Here is a 15,582-nt window from a genome sequence, read left to right as displayed (position 1 = left end):
CTTTCTCCCCTTTCGTCTCCCCCTCCTTTCTCCCCTTTCGTCTCCCCCTCCTTTCTCCCCTTTCGTCTCCCCCTCCTTTCTCCCCTTTCGTCTCCCCCTCCTTTCTCCCCTTTCGTCTCCCCCTCCTTTCTCCCCTTTCGTCTCCCCTCCTTTCTCCCCTTTCGTCTCCCCCTCCTTTCTCCCCTTTCGTCTCCCCCTCCTTTCTCCCCTTTCGTCTCCCCCTCCTTTCTCCCCTTTCGTCTCCCCCTCCTTTCTCCCCTTTCGTCTCCCCTTCCTTTCTCCCCTTTCGTCTCCCCTCCTTTCTCCCCTTTCGTCTCCCCCTCCTTTCTCCCCTTTCGTCTCCCCCTCCTTTCTCCCCTTTCGTCTCCCCCTCCTTTCTCCCCTTTCGTCTCCCCCCTCCTTTCTCCCCTTTCGTCTCCCCCCTCCTTTCTCCCCTTTCGTCTCCCCCCCTCCTTTCTCCCCTTCGTCTCCCCCCTCCTTTCTCCCCTTTCGTCTCCCCCTCCTTTCTCCCCTTTCGTCTCCCCCTCCTTTCTCCCCTTTCGTCTCCCCCCTCCTTTCTCCCCTTTCGTCTCCCCCTCCTTTCTCCCCTTTCGTCTCCCCCCCTCCTTTCTCCCCTTTCGTCTCCCCCCCTCCTTTCTCCCCTTTCGTCTCCCCCCCTCCTTTCTCCCCTTTCGTCTCCCCCCTCCTTTCTCCCCTTTCGTCTCCCCCTCCTTTCTCCCCTTTCGTCTCCCCCCTCCTTTCTCCCCTTTCGTCTCCCCCCTCCTTTCTCCCCTTTCGTCTCCCCCCTCCTTTCTCCCCTTTCGTCTCCCCCCTCCTTTCTCCCCTTTCGTCTCCCCCCTCCTTTCTCCCCTTTGTCTCCCCCCTCCTTTCTCCCCTTTCGTCTCCCCCTCCTTTCTCCCCTTTCGTCTCCCCCCTCCTTTCTCCCCTTTCGTCTCCCCCTCCTTTCTCCCCTTTCGTCTCCCCCTCCTTTCTCCCCTTTCGTCTCCCCCCTCCTTTCTCCCCTTTCGTCTCCCCCCTCCTTTCTCCCCTTTCGTCTCCCCCTCCTTTCTCCCCTTTCGTCTCCCCCTCCTTTCTCCCCTTTCGTCTCCCCCCTCCTTTCTCCCCTTTCGTCTCCCCCCTCCTTTCTCCCCTTTCGTCTCCCCCTCCTTTCTCCCCTTTCGTCTCCCCCCTCCTTTCTCCCCTTTCGTCTCCCCCTCCTTTCTCCCCTTTCGTCTCCCCCCTCCTTTCTCCCCTTTCGTCTCCCCCTCCTTTCTCCCCTTTCGTCTCCCCCTCCTTTCTCCCCTTTCGTCTCCCCCTCCTTTCTCCCCTTTCGTCTCCCCCTCCTTTCTCCCCTTTCGTCTCCCCCCTCCTTTCTCCCCTTTCGTCTCCCCCTCCTTTCTCCCCTTTCGTCTCCCCCTCCTTTCTCCCCTTTCGTCTCCCCCTCCTTTCTCCCCTTTCGTCTCCCCCTCCTTTCTCCCCTTTCGTCTCTCCTCCCCCTCCTTTTGTCTCCCCCTCCTTTCTCCCCTTTCGTCTCTTCCTCCTCCTTTCTCCCCTTTCGTCTCTCCCCCCTCCTTTCTCCCCTTTCGTCTCTCCCCCCTCCTTTCTCCCCTTTCGTCTCTCCCCCCTCCTTTCTCCCCTTTCGTCTCTCCCCCTCCTTTCTCCCCTTTCGTCTCTCCCCCCTCCTTTCTCCCCTTTCGTCTCTCCCCCTCCTTTCTCCCCTTTCGTCTCCCCCTCCTTTCTCCCCTTTCGTCTCTCCCTCCTCCTTTCTCCCCTTTCGTCTCTCCCCCTCCTTTCTCCCCTTTAGTCTCTCCCCCTCCTTTCTCCCCTTTAGTCTCTCCCCCTCCTTTCTCCCCTTTCGTTTCTCCCCCTCCTTTCTCCCCTTTCGTCTCTCCCCCCTCCTTTCTCCCCTTTCGTCTCTCCCCCTCCTTTCTCCCCTTTCGTCTCCCCCTCCTTTCTCCCCTTTCGTCTCTCCCACCCCTCCTTTCTCCTCTTTCGTCTCTCCCACCCCTCCTTTCTCCCCTTTCGTCTCTCCCCCCTCCTTTCTCGCCTTTCATATCTCCCCCGCCTTTCTCCCCTTTTGTCTCTCCCTTCCTCCTTTCTCCCCTTTCGTATCTCCCCCTCCTTTCTCCCCTTTCGTATCTCCCTCCTTCTTTCTCCCCTTTTGTCTCTCCCCCCTCCTTTCTCCCCTTTCGTCTCCCCCCTCCTTTCTCCCCTTTCGTCTCCCCCCTCCTTTCTCCCCTTTCGTCTCTCCCCTCCTCCTTTCTCCCCTTTCGTCTCTCCCCCCTCCTTTCTCCCCTTTCGTCTCTCCCCCTTCCTTTCTCCCCTTTCGTCTCTCCCCCTTCCTTTCTCCCCCTTTCGTCTCTCCCCCCTTCCTTTCTCCCCTTTCGTCTCTCCCCCTTCCTTTCTCCCCCTTTCGTCTCTCCCCCTTCCTTTCTCCCCTTTCGTCTCTCCCCCTTCCTTTCTCCCCCTTTCGTCTCTCCCCCTCCTTTCTCCCCTTTCGTCTCTCCCCCTCCTTTCTCCCCTTTCGTCTCTCCCCCTCCTTTCTCCCCTTTCGTCTCTCCCCCCTCCTTTCTCCCCTTTCGTCTCTCCCCCCTCCTTTCTCCCCTTTCGTCTCTCCCCCTCCTTTCTCCCCTTTCGTCTCTCCCCCCTCCTTTCTCCCCTTTCGTCTCTCCCCCTCCTTTCTCCCCTTTCGTCTCCCCCCTCCTTTCTCCTCTTTCGCTCTCCCCCCTCCTTTCTCCCCTTTCGTCTCTCTCTCCACCCACCCATCATCCTCCACTTTCCCCATTGACTTAGCATCTTTATGGCACTTTGGCCATGCTGGTAAAAATATTTCCTTTCGTTGGAGAAACACGACTGTTTGCACTACTGCCGTTCAGTGCCTTCAAAAAGTATTCACACCCCTCGACTTTTTAACGCTTTGTTGTTACGGCTTGAATTTAAAACGGATTAAATTGAGATTTTCCTTTATTTTTTCACTGACCTACACAAAATGCCTCACAATGTGAAAGTGGAAAAACAAATTTGAGAAATTTTTCACAAATGAATTTAAAATGAAAAGTTTAAATGTCTTGTGTCAATAAGTATCCAACCCCTTTGCTATGACACTCCCAATTGAGCTCAGGTGTATTCAATTTCCTTTGATCATCCTTGAGATGTCTTTACAACTTGATTGGAGTCCGCCTGTGGCCATTTCAATTGATTGGACATAATTTAGAAAAAACACACCTTTCTAAATTAGGTCCCACAGTTGACTGTGCATGTTACAGCAGAAACTCCACCATGAAGTCCGTATAACTCTGAGATAGAATTGTGAGGAGGCATAGATCTGGGGAAGGGTATAAAGCGATTTCCAGTGTTGAAAGTTCCCAAGAGCACAGTGAGCTCCATCATTAGGAAATGGGAAAAATATGGAACTGCGCAGACATCTTGGAGCTAGCCGGCCGATCAAATTGATTACCTAGGCAAGAAAGACCTTGGTCAGGGAGGTCACCAAGAACCCAATGACCACTCTGATGACAGAACTACAGAGTTCCTTCGTTGAGATGGTAGAACCTGCCAGAAGGACAACAGTCTGCAGCACTTCACAAATCTCAGCTTTATGGGAAAGTGGCCAGATGGAAGCAACTTTTGAGAAAAAGTCACATGACATCACACCTGGAGTTTGTAAAAAGGCACGTGGAAGATTGAGAGCATGAGTCAAAAGATTCCGTGGTCTCATGAGATGAAAATTGAACTCTTTGGCCTGAATGCAAAGTGCTACGTCTGGTGGAAACTGAGCACAGCACATCATCCATCTAACACCATCCCTGCCGTGACGCATAGTGGTGGCAGCAACATATGGGGATGCTTTTCAGTGGCAGGGACTGGGAGATTTGTCAGGATAGAGGGAGCAATGATTGGAGCCAAATACAGGCAAATCCTTGAGGAGGACCTGCTTCAGAGTGCAAAAGACCTTAGACTGCAACAAAGATTTATGTTCCAAAAAGGACAATGACCCAAAGCAACACTGGAATGGCTTCAGAACTAGAACATGAAAGTCCTTGAGTGGCCCAGCCAAAGCCCAAGCTTGAATCCCATTGAAAATCTGTGGAAAGACTTGAAGATTGCTGTTCACTGACACTCGTATAACTTGACAGAGCTTGGGATAATCTGCAAGGAAGAATAGGAGAAAACTCCCGAATCCAGATGTACAAAGCTAATACAGACATACCAAAGAAGACTTGAAGTTAATCGCTGCCAAAGGTGCTTCGACAAAGTATTGATTCAGGGAGTGGGGGGGGGGGGCGCGGGGGGGTGGTGGTGGTGGTGGTGGTGGTGGTGGTGGTGGTGGTGGAGAGACGGGTTAAAGACTTCTGGAGATTAGATACTTCTGTTTCATTTTTGATTAATTTGTAAAAATTTCGAAAAACGTGTTTTCATTTTGTCGTCATGAGGTATTTTGTGTAAATTTTCGGGTACCCTATCATTCTGACAGGGAACCCTATTGTTTTTCTTCTGTTTATTTCCTTATTTTTTATTTTTTATTATTTATATTTTTCCGCCGGCAATTTTGCGGGTTCTTTCGCTTTAAAAATCATTTTCTCAGTAACGGTAAGTCCGATCGACACGAAATTTTCACCATAGTATGTATCTTTTTTGATAGCAAACTGAAGTGGTAATTGTGATGTCATAGGTCACGTGGTACGGGCGCCATCTTGAAAAAACCGAAAAACTTTGGACCTCTATATCTCTGAAACTTTCCAGGGTAAAAATGTTTTCGCTTCATACATTTGAATAAGCTCCTCAAGGGGAACAGGGGTGATTTTTCGTGAGGTCATCGGTCAAGAGGTGTGCCGGTCAAAATTCGCTAGGTACAACGCTGCATCGGAAAAATCTGAAATTCTTGAGCCTCATCTGCCCAACAATTGACTGTAGAAAAAATATATTATGACGTCATAGGTCACTTGGTTCGGCAGCCATCTTGTTTTGGGAATTAAAAAAAAAAATCTCCAGAACGGCTAAACAGATTGAGGCGAAACTTTACACACACATTCCCCATGAGGTCCTTTATCAAGTTTGTTAATTTCTTATTGATGGTCATACGGTTTGGTGGCCATCTTGAATTTACCCAAAACCTTCAAACATCTTCTCCAGAACGGCTCGTCAGATCAAGGGGAAACTTCACAAACCTATTGGCCACGAGTAGGGAATATAAGTTTGTTAATTTCTAATTGATAGGTCACATGGTTTGACAGCCATGTTGGATTCATGAAAAATATTAAATGTTTTCTCTGGAATCACATAACCTATCGAAGCGAAAATTTGCAACTATCATCATCCTTGATGTCTGCATTCATAGTAAAAATTATGACGTCACAAGTCACATGGTTTGGCGGCCATCTTGGATAGAAAAACTGACCTTATCCGATTTATACGAAACTTCACACACCTGTTAGGGTCCCCGATGGGAAGCTGAATATAAATTTATGATGTTATAGGTCACATGGTTCGGCAGCCATCTTGGATTGAAAATGAATAAATTTTAAAAATCTTCTTCTCCAGAACGGCAAGACAGATTGAGACGAAACTTTACACATATATTCCCCATGTGGTGCTTTCTCAAGTTTGTTAATTTCTTCTTGATCGGTCACATGGTTTGGCGGCCATCTTGAATTTACCCTAAAACCTTCAAACATCTTCTCCAGAACGGCTGATCTGATCAAGGGGAAACTTCACGCATGTATTGCACATGAGTAGGGAATACAAGTTTGTTAATTTCTAATTGATAGGTCACATGGTTTGACAGCCATGTTGGATTTAAGAAAACTATTAAATAATGTTTTCTCTGGAACCGCTTAACCTATCGAAGCGAAAATTTGCAAATGCCATCTTCCATCAATTCTGCATACATGTTAAAAATTATGTCACAAGTCACATGGTTTGGCGGCCATGTTGGATTTAAGAAAAATATTAAGTAATGTTTTCTCTGAAACGGCTTAACCTATCGAAGCGAAAATTTGCAACTGTCATCCCCCATGATGTCTGCATACATGGTAGAAATTATGACGTCACAAGTCACATAGTTGGGCGGCCATCTTGGATAGAAAAAGGAACCTTTTCCGATTAACACGAAACTTCACAGACATGTTCCATGACACAGTTGAAAGCAGAATCTAAATTTTTTTTGTCATCTCATATATCTCATGTTGTATCAAGGGCCGAGGTCTGGGTAGTGCACACGAGTAGTGAATATAACTTTGTTAATTTCTAATTGATAGGTCACATCATTTGGCAGCCATGTTGGATTTAAGGAAAATATTAAATAATGCTTTCTCTGGAACCGCTTGACCTATCGAAGCAAAAATTTGCAAATGCCATCTTCCATCAATTCTGCATACCGTCTCCCCCACCAGGTTTTCTGGTGAGGAGGGTGTTTGGATATGGACACCCAGCAGGATTAAAAACAAAACCTGTCAAAGGGCGGAGGAGCTCCTTGTGAGCCAACGGCCATCCATATCTAGTGCCTAACTGTGTCTGCGGACGTCCTCCTGCAGTTGGGTTACTTCTTATTAGGAGGTTGGTGGCAGGATTCGCACTCCGGCCACCGTAAAACCCTTCATTCCGCAAAAAAATCTGAAAACCCACTCCGTGGGAGTACCTCCTGTGCAGCTTCCCTTCGCAGGGCAGCTCACCGGATGACAGGATTGGGGCAAAGCCTTCGGGACCCCCAATCTTTGATAGGAGGGAAACCATGGGGTAACATCCCTGGGTCAGATTGCGGGAGAGTGTGTCGGAGTGGTGCTGAGGTGTCGTCCATCAGACGCCGGTCTCCTTGGGTTAACCTGAGGCGGTCCCTTCGGGTGGGTGCCTGGAATGTCCCATCCCTAAGAGAGGATGATCACCTGTCTCTGTTATCATCTGAGCTCAAGCGTTTGGACATCGGGATTGCAGCTCTCTCTGAGGTTCGGAGACCGCATTGCGGCGAGATAATGGTGGGTGGTTACACCTACTATTGGTCTGGTCGCTCTGATGGTTACCATACCCAAGGAGTTGCTGTAGCTGTGTCCAATAAGCTGACCCCAATGATAATTGAGGTAACACCGGTCAACGAGCGTATTATGAGATTAAGGATTCGTCACTCCTTAGGTGTCATTTCCCTGGTCTCTATTTATGCTCCGACTGAGGCGAGTGATCTCACCGTGAAGGACACATTCTACGCCACACTCGAGTCTGTGGTTGATCAGTGCCCCAGACGAGATACACTTCTAGTCTTGGGGGATTTCAATGCATCGACTGGAACTGATAGGGATGGCTATGAGGTGTGTGTTGGTCCCCATGGGTCAGGAACTATGAACCAGAATAGCACTAAGTTCCTTGACTTTGCAAGAAGTCATGGACTTAGGGTGGCTGGTTCATGGTTTCAGCGCCCGCAAGCTCATCGCTGGACTTGGTATTCCAACGCTGGCGGTGTGGCAAAGGAGATTGACCATGTCCTCATTGACGGTCGTTGGAGGATGATCCAGAACTGCAGGGTCTACCAGAGTGCTCAGTTCCTCAATACTGACCACAGGCTTGTTGTAGCAACTCTAAAGCTGCACCTTAAATCCTGGAGAATGGTACCATCCCAGCCTAGGCTGGATGTTGCCAAGCTCAGGGATGAGAGAGTAGCTGAGGAGTTTGCGAACAGGCTGAGTGGACACTTGGGGGGTCTGGGTGCTTTGGGGGGTCCTGAAGAGTTGTGGAGCACCTTCAAGACCACCGTCCTTGATGTTGCCGGTGGATGCCTCGGAGTTCACCGCAGGGCAAAGAAGAATTTTGTCTTTCAAGGGACACTGGATACCATTGACCAGAGTCGCAGGGCCAGGCTGAATGGCAGAGCTGAGCTGTTCAGGGAGCTGAGGCGTAAAACTGTACGTGCACTGAGGGTGGACAAGGAGGCCTATGTGCGAGGAATCTGTGAGGGGGTAGAGCATCACCTGTGGACAGGTGATTCTCGTCCCGCTTACAGGGGAATTCGCGCATTACGTTCATCCAAGCCTATCCCTCGGAGCACTGCAGTTCGAGCAGAGAGTGGTAGGCTCTTGACAGAGGAGTCTGAAGTGAAGGCCCGCTGGGCCGGTTACTTTGAGCGGTTGTACCAGGCTGATCCCCCAGCTGTCGAGTTGGACGTCAAGGGTGTTGCAATCCCTGTTGCTGACCCTCGAATCAACTGTGGTCCACCTTCGCTTGTGGAAACACGGGCTGCGGTGAACCAGTTGAAACGGGGCAAAGCTCCAGGGATCTGTGGCATCCATGCTGAACTTCTCAAGGCTGGTGGAAATGCTGCACTCGTGTCGTTGCATGCAGTTTTGTGCTCTGCCTGGAACACAGGCATCATCCCAACTGACTGGAAGAGGGGCCTTGTTGTCCCTTTCTGGAAAGGGAAGGGTGATCGCCAAGACTGCAACAACTACCGAGGGGTGACGCTGCTCTCAGTGCCGGGCAAGGTCTTTGCTCGGATAATTCTTGACAGGGTTCGCCACCATCTGCTTGAGCACCAGCGTCCAGAGCAGTCAGGCTTTACACCAAAGAGGTCAACGATTGACCGTATCCTTGCACTTCGTGTCCTCACCGAACGCAGACGAGAGTTTCGGCAGGGGCTGCTTGCAGCCTATGTTGATCTCTGTAAAGCGTTCGATTCAGTGAATCGGAATGTCCTCTGGAGGATTCTTGGTCTTCGTGGGGTGCCACCAAAACTGATCGATCTGATGTCTGAACTCTACTCTGGTACTGAGAGTGCTGTGAAGTGTAGTGGTACCATCTCTGACTTATTTCCAGTTGTTACTGGAGTTCGTCAGGGATGTGTACTTGCCCCCACACTTTTCAGCACTTGTATGGACTGGATTTTTGGGAGGATGTCGGAGAGATCAAGTTGCGGTGCATCGTTTGGCAATGTCAAGATCTCGGACCTTGATTTTGCAGATGATGCAGTCATCTTTGCGGAGACCTTAGATATCCTTTTGGGGGCCCTCGACGTGCTGAATGAGGAGTCGGAGCCGTTGGGATTACGGATTTCTTGGGTCAAAACTAAGATCCAAGCTTTCGGTGACATCTTGGATGCTGCTGTCCTGTCTGTGTCTGTTTGTGGTGAGGATGTTGAGGTCGTGGATAGATTCACCTACCTTGGCAGTGATATTCATGTCTCCGCAGGTTGTGAGCCGGAGGTCAATAGACGTCTGGGTCGGGCCTGGGGAGTCATGGATACACTGGATCATGGGGTGTGGCGCTGCCGGTACCTGTGCGGGAGGACGAAAGTCCGAGTCTTCAGGTCCTTGGTACTTCCAGTCTTGCTCTATGGGTGCGAGACTTGGACTTTGACCAAGGATCTGAGACGGAGACTTAATTCCTTTGGTACCAGGTCTCTTCGGAGAATCCTTGGCTATCGCTGGTTGGATTTTGTGTCCAACGAGCGGTTGCTGAGAGAGACTCGGATGAGATTTGTTACCTGCATAGTCCGTGAGCGTCAGCTGCGGCTGTATGGACATGTGGCTCGTTTTCCTGACGCTGATCCTGCTCACCAGATTCTCTCAGCGAGGGAGTCTCATGAGTGGAGGAGGCCAGTGGGCCGACCACGTGCCTCATGGTTGCAGCAGGTTGACCATAATCCCAAGGAGATGGGGATGGGCCTGGCATCTGCCTGGGGGATGGCCAGACGGAGGCCCCTGGAGTACCGGCGGAAAGTGGACGCAGCGACGCGCTGTTCTGGCACATGCTCCCATACCTGACCTGACATAACCTATCGAAGCAAGACTTGGCTACTATAATCTTGCCCCATGCCTGCACATATGTTAACAAGGACAAATGTGTCCAAGAGCTGCGTCCTAAAGGTTTTGTCTTCACCAGAAGAAGAAGAAGAAGAACAAGAACTTAAGAAGAAGAAGAAGAAGAAGAAGAAAAGAAAAAAAAACAACTTCCGATATTTCATCACATGCCTTGACGGAGCCAATAGCGAGACCAGTCATGGACGAGCGTCGTTCATGACAAGAAAATAGTGTATTTACGAAATTACAATACATTAAATGGAATAATCTTTAAATAGTAACGTGAACTTTTCTAAACTTTAAAGCAAATGTCCAAATATATTTAAAAGTTCATGATCGACGCTCTCAAAAGGCACCCTCAATGCGAGGATGTGTACAAGTGTTTAGTATTTAAGGAGATACGGATCCTGTATATGAAATAGTCGAGTCCTAAAGGATCTGTCTTCACCAGAAGAAGAAGAAGAAGAAGAAGAAGAAGAAGAAGAAGAAGAAGAAGAAGAACAACAACAACAACAACAACGCCGCCAAGCTCTCTTAATTTTAATTTAGAAGAAGAGTAATATAATGAAGAAGAAGAGTAATAAAATGAAGAAGAAGAGTAAATAATGAAGAACAGGAGTAAAAAATGAAGAAGAAGAATAAAAAATGAAGAAGAACAAGAAGAGTAGAAGAAGAAGAAGAAGAAGAAGAAGAAGAAGAAGAAGAAGAAGAGTGAAAAATGAAGAAGAAGAGTAAACAATGAAGAAGAAGAGAAAAATGACGAAGAAGAGTAAAAAATAATGAAGAAGAGTAAATAACGAAGAAGAGTAAAAAATGATGAAGAAGGAGAAGAAGAGTAAAACAATGAAGAAGAATAGTAAATAATGAAGAAGAAGAGTAAAAAATGAATGAGAAGTAGAAGAGTATATAATGAAGAAGAAGAGTTAAAAATGAAGAAGAGTAAAAAATGAAGAAGAAGAGTAAATAATGAAGTGCTAAAATAAGACATGCTAAAAATTATGACGTCATCACATTGTGTGGCGGCCATCTTGGATAGAAAATCGCACCTTTTCCGATTAACACTAAACTTGACAGACGTGTTCCAACACACGGTTTGAAGCAGAATATAAATTTGTGATGTCATAGGTCACATGGTTCGTCAGCCCTCTTGGATTGAAAATTTATAATTAGGGTACCCTGTGAGTACAGGGTACCCTATTGTTTTTCTTCTGTTTATTATTACGCATTATTATTATTATTCTTCCGCCGGCATTTTGCACCCTTTTTCGCTTTAAAAATCATTTTCTCTGGAACACTAAGTCCGATCGACAGGAAATTTTCACCATAGTATGTATCTTTTTTGATAGCACAATCACGTTATAATTATGACGTCATTGGTCACGTGGTACGGTCGCCATCTTGAAAAAAGCGATAAACTTTGGACATCTGTATCTCGGAAACCGTGCAATGGAAAAAATTTTCGTTTGATACATTTTACTAAGCTCCCTATGGGGAACACGTGTGATTTTTCGTGACGTCATAGGTGAAGCGATATACCGGTGAAAATTCGTCAAGTAGAACGCCATATGGGAAAAATCTGAAAAATTCTGAGCATCATCTACGCCAAAAATCACTGACGAAAATGTTTTTTTGACGTCATCGATGACGTAATTCGGCCGCCATCTTGTTTTTTAGTGTTTTTTTTTAAATCTTCTTCTCCAGAACGGCTATGCAGATTAAGGCGAAACTTTACACGCACATTCCCCCTGAGGTCTTCTTTCAAGTTTGTTAATTTGTTGTTGATACGTCACATGGTTTGGCGGCCATCTTGAAAAAACCCTAAAACCTTCAAACATCTTCTTCTCCAGAAGCGCTGGTCCAATGAAGGCGAGATTTCAGAACTATATTCGTGACATGTATGCGATGCAAGTTTGTTAATTTCAAAGTGATAGGTCACATGGTTTGGCCGCCATGTTGGATTTAAGAAAAATATTAAATAAAGTTTTCTCTGGTATTTCATAAGCCATCGAAGCGAAAATTTGCAAGTGCCTTCCTCGCTCAAGTCTGCATACATGGTAAAAAATTTTACCTCAGAAGTCACATGGTTTGGCGGCCATCTTGGATAGAAAAATAGACTTTATCCGATTTACACAAAACTTCACACACTTGTTCGGGTCGACGATGGAAAGCAGAATTTAAATTCATGATATCCTCGGTCACAAGGTTCGCCAGCCATCTTGGATTGAAAATGAATAAATTTTAAAAATCTTCTTCTGCAGAAGGGCAAGACAGATGAAGACGAAACTTCACAGATATATTCCCATGAGGTCCTTTCTCAAGTTTGTTAATTTGTTTTTGATCGGTCACATGGTTTGGCGGCCATCTTGAAAACCCGAAAACCTTCAAACATCTTCTTCTCCAGAAGCGTTGGCCCAATGAAGGGGAGATTTCAGAACTGTATTCGGGACAGGAAGGCGATATAAGTGTGTTAATTTCGAATTGATAAGTCACATGGTTTGGCTGCCATCTTGGATTTCAGAAAAAATATTAAATAATGTTTTCTCTGGAACCGCTTTAACCAAACGAATCGAAAATTTGTAATTATCATCTAGCAGGCAGTATGCACGCTTGGTAAAAATTATGATGTCACACGTCACATGGTTTGGCGGCCATCTTGGATTGAAAACGCACCTTTACCGATTAACACGAAACTTCACGTACGTGTTCCAATACCCAGTTGGAAGCAGAATATACATTTCTGATGTCATAGGTCACATGGTTCGTCAGCCATCTTGGATTGAAAAACAATATCTTCAAACGTCTTTTTCTCTGAAACGGCTGAACAGATCCAGGCGAAACTCCACCACTATGACCGCCTCTCCATGACGAATAAAAGTTCCCACCCCCTTTTGAGGTACGATGCAACGTTTGGCAGCCATATTGGATTGAAGGAAAATATTAATTAATGTTTACTCTGGAACTACTGCATCAATAAATGTGAAACATCAAGTTTATGGTGGAACGCTCATGCGGAATGAGGGTTTGAAATTTCAACGCGATCGGGCCCAGGGTTTGGCAGCCATGTTGGTTTTAAGAAAAATATTAAATAATGTTTTCTCTGGAACTGCTTAACCTGGAGAAGCGAAAATTTGCAGTTATCATCCACCATCGTGTTTGCACACGTGGTGCAAATTATGACATCACAAGTCACATGGTTTGGCCGCCATCTTGGATTGAAGGATAAATATTAATTAATGTTTACTCTGGAACCGCTGCCTCTATATATGCGAAACTTCAGATTTATAATTCAGGTGACATGCGAAATAAAAGTTTAAAATTTCAACCTGATCGGTCACGCGGTTTGGGAGCCAGAATTATTTAATTATTTGAATCTGGAAGCCAGTAATAACGAAATTGAATGCTTTGTGCTGCCCGGTTCGTAACTCATCTGTTCCGTGCCGTCTCGAAGCAGGCCTGTGTTTGTATCACTATTAAATAATGTTTTCTCTGGCACCGCTTATCCTTTCAATGCCAAACTTTGCGACTGTCATCTGCAGAAAGTCCCATGTTGTATCAAAGGCGGACGGACTGGGTACCCGGTCATCACTGCCAGCAGTTATAAAGTGGCAGTTCTAGTTTTTTTTATTCTTCTTCTCCAGAACAGCCGGACGGATCGAGGCAAAAATTCACGCACACTTTCCCCAAGACATCCTTTCACAAGTTTGTTAATTTCTAATCGATAGGTCACACGGTTTGGCGGCCACGTCGAATTTACCCTAAAACCCCCAAACATCTTCTCCAGAACGGCTGGTCAGATCGAGGGGAAACTTCACGTACGTATCGCACCCGAGTGGTGAATATAAGTTTGTTAATTTCTAATTGATAGGTCACACGGTTTGGCAGCCACGTCGGATTCAAGAACAACATTAAATATCGTTCTCTCCGGAACCGCTCATCCTATCGTCGCGAAACTTTGCGACCGTCGTTTAAGTCTCACGTCGTATCGAACGCGTCGTGTACGGGTACCCGGTCATCACTGCCAGCAGTTATAAAGTGGCAGTTCTAGTTTAATTTTATTATTTAAAAAAAAATCCATTTTATATTTAGGCTGCAACACAAAATGTGAAAAAGTTGAGCGGTGTAAATACTTTCTGAAGGCACTGTCAGTCTTGACACCATTGAAATTGTTTTCGTATCTGTAGTTGTATTTTTCATGCAAATGTGTTTTGGGTTTATCTATTATTTTTGAATCATAAAATGTCTTCTCTGTGCTCCTTTTCGTGTTCCCAGTAGTTTTTACCTCCACCACCCAAGGTGAAGGAGGTTATGTTTTCACCCCTTTCTGTCTGTTTGGTTGTGTGCACGGATTCGGATGAAATTTTGTGGACAGTTCGGTGTTTGACAAGGACGAACTGATTAGATTTTGGTGAAGATCCGGATCAGACTACTAGAATTTTTCAAGTGATTCTTCACCATTGAGAGATATGGCCAAATACGATAGATAGTACGATATCTCAAAAAGTTGCAGACGGATTCGGATGAAACTTGGTGAACATGTTGGGTGTTTGACTATGAAGAATCGATTCAATTTTGGTGAAAATCCGGATCCAGATCTGATAATTTAAAAAATGATTCGTCACCATTGAGAGATGGGGCCAAAAACGATATATAGCATGATATCTCAAAAATGTATTGGATCCAATATGTTCTCGTGGATCAGGCATTGCGCTCTACTGAGTGCCTTTCTAGTTGTTTGTTTATTTCTCTTGCCTGTATGTGGTTCACCTGGGAATAATTATTTTATAGCTGAAATTTTCAGCAAAGCTTCAGTTTTTAATTGTTTATCACATATCTAAAATCCCCAAGTGTCCCATACGGGCTTCATGGTTCAAACACCTCATTGCCGAACAACCGTTTCAGGGACTGAGAAATGTCTTTTTGAAGACCCGAGTGAGTGCTGAGGCTACTATAAAAGAAACTCTCATTGCGTCATCACCCGGCTGAAGTTCACAGTACTCCACCACCCCCACCCTCCACTCAACACTTCCGAAAATGCTGGCATACTATACAGAGTGTGCCATCATATTTAACTCAAGATATACTCAAGAGATGCTCTCTGACTTGCCCCCAGTAGAATTTAGTATCTCAACGACAACTCTGAGTCATCATCCTCCACGGCATGATCGTCAGCCTGTGGTGAGTTGGGGCATCCCAAACCCCTACAGTGGCTGCACATCGCAGGGCATGACATCCCTGCTCCTCCGCACCAACACCGACTCGTACATCTTACATTGCATTTACAGCTTATGAGTGTCATAAGTGTTTCAGGTGCAGCTGGTAGATCAGTAAGTACAGGGACCAATGCATAGTTGAGCAGTTGCCATTCCCACTCTGTCGGAGGAAGATAATTTCCTAGCCATTGTTGAACCTGCAAATTTGTTTGGAATGAATGTTGCCGAGCAGCTGCACTTGTGGGTGGAAGAGTAGCAACGTGAAATGTAGCGCTCACTGATTTACCGGCTTTTGGTCTTTTGTACGCGTAGTATCTACATTCATCGAATGTACCGAACTTTACTCCTCCATACAACGCGAGGAGAAAGGTTTCTCCTGCATGGCACACATCTTTGTGATTTGCTGTTGCCCTGCTAAACACAGTCATTTCCATTGCTCAATAAGTGGAACTCACCAAGTCTCAATGCCCAGTTCATCTGAGGCTGAAACGATGTCTGAGGCCTTCATGAAGAGAGGCTGATAAAATGTCACCAAGCATGTGGCAATCCCTTGCTTCTTGCATTCATCTGCAGCGAAGGTTAGAGCAGGGTAGATCGTCGAAGGTCGGATCCAT

At 46.4% G+C, this 15,582-nt stretch overlaps 1 protein-coding gene across 2 annotated transcripts in view; it reads left to right on the top strand.

The window, feature by feature from the left end:
- Positions 1-15,582, top strand: part of LOC147034403 (terminal nucleotidyltransferase 5A-like) — a 49,655-nt gene that overhangs the window by 11,565 nt on the left and 22,508 nt on the right. The window lies entirely within an intron of this gene.

The sequence above is a fragment of the Eptatretus burgeri genome, chromosome 1 (genome assembly GCF_056783735.1).
Source record: "Eptatretus burgeri isolate ZD-2024b chromosome 1, Ebu_testis_v1, whole genome shotgun sequence".
Classification (NCBI taxonomy): Eukaryota; Metazoa; Chordata; class Myxini; order Myxiniformes; family Myxinidae; genus Eptatretus; species Eptatretus burgeri.
This window is presented reverse-complemented; position numbering and strand designations above follow the sequence as displayed.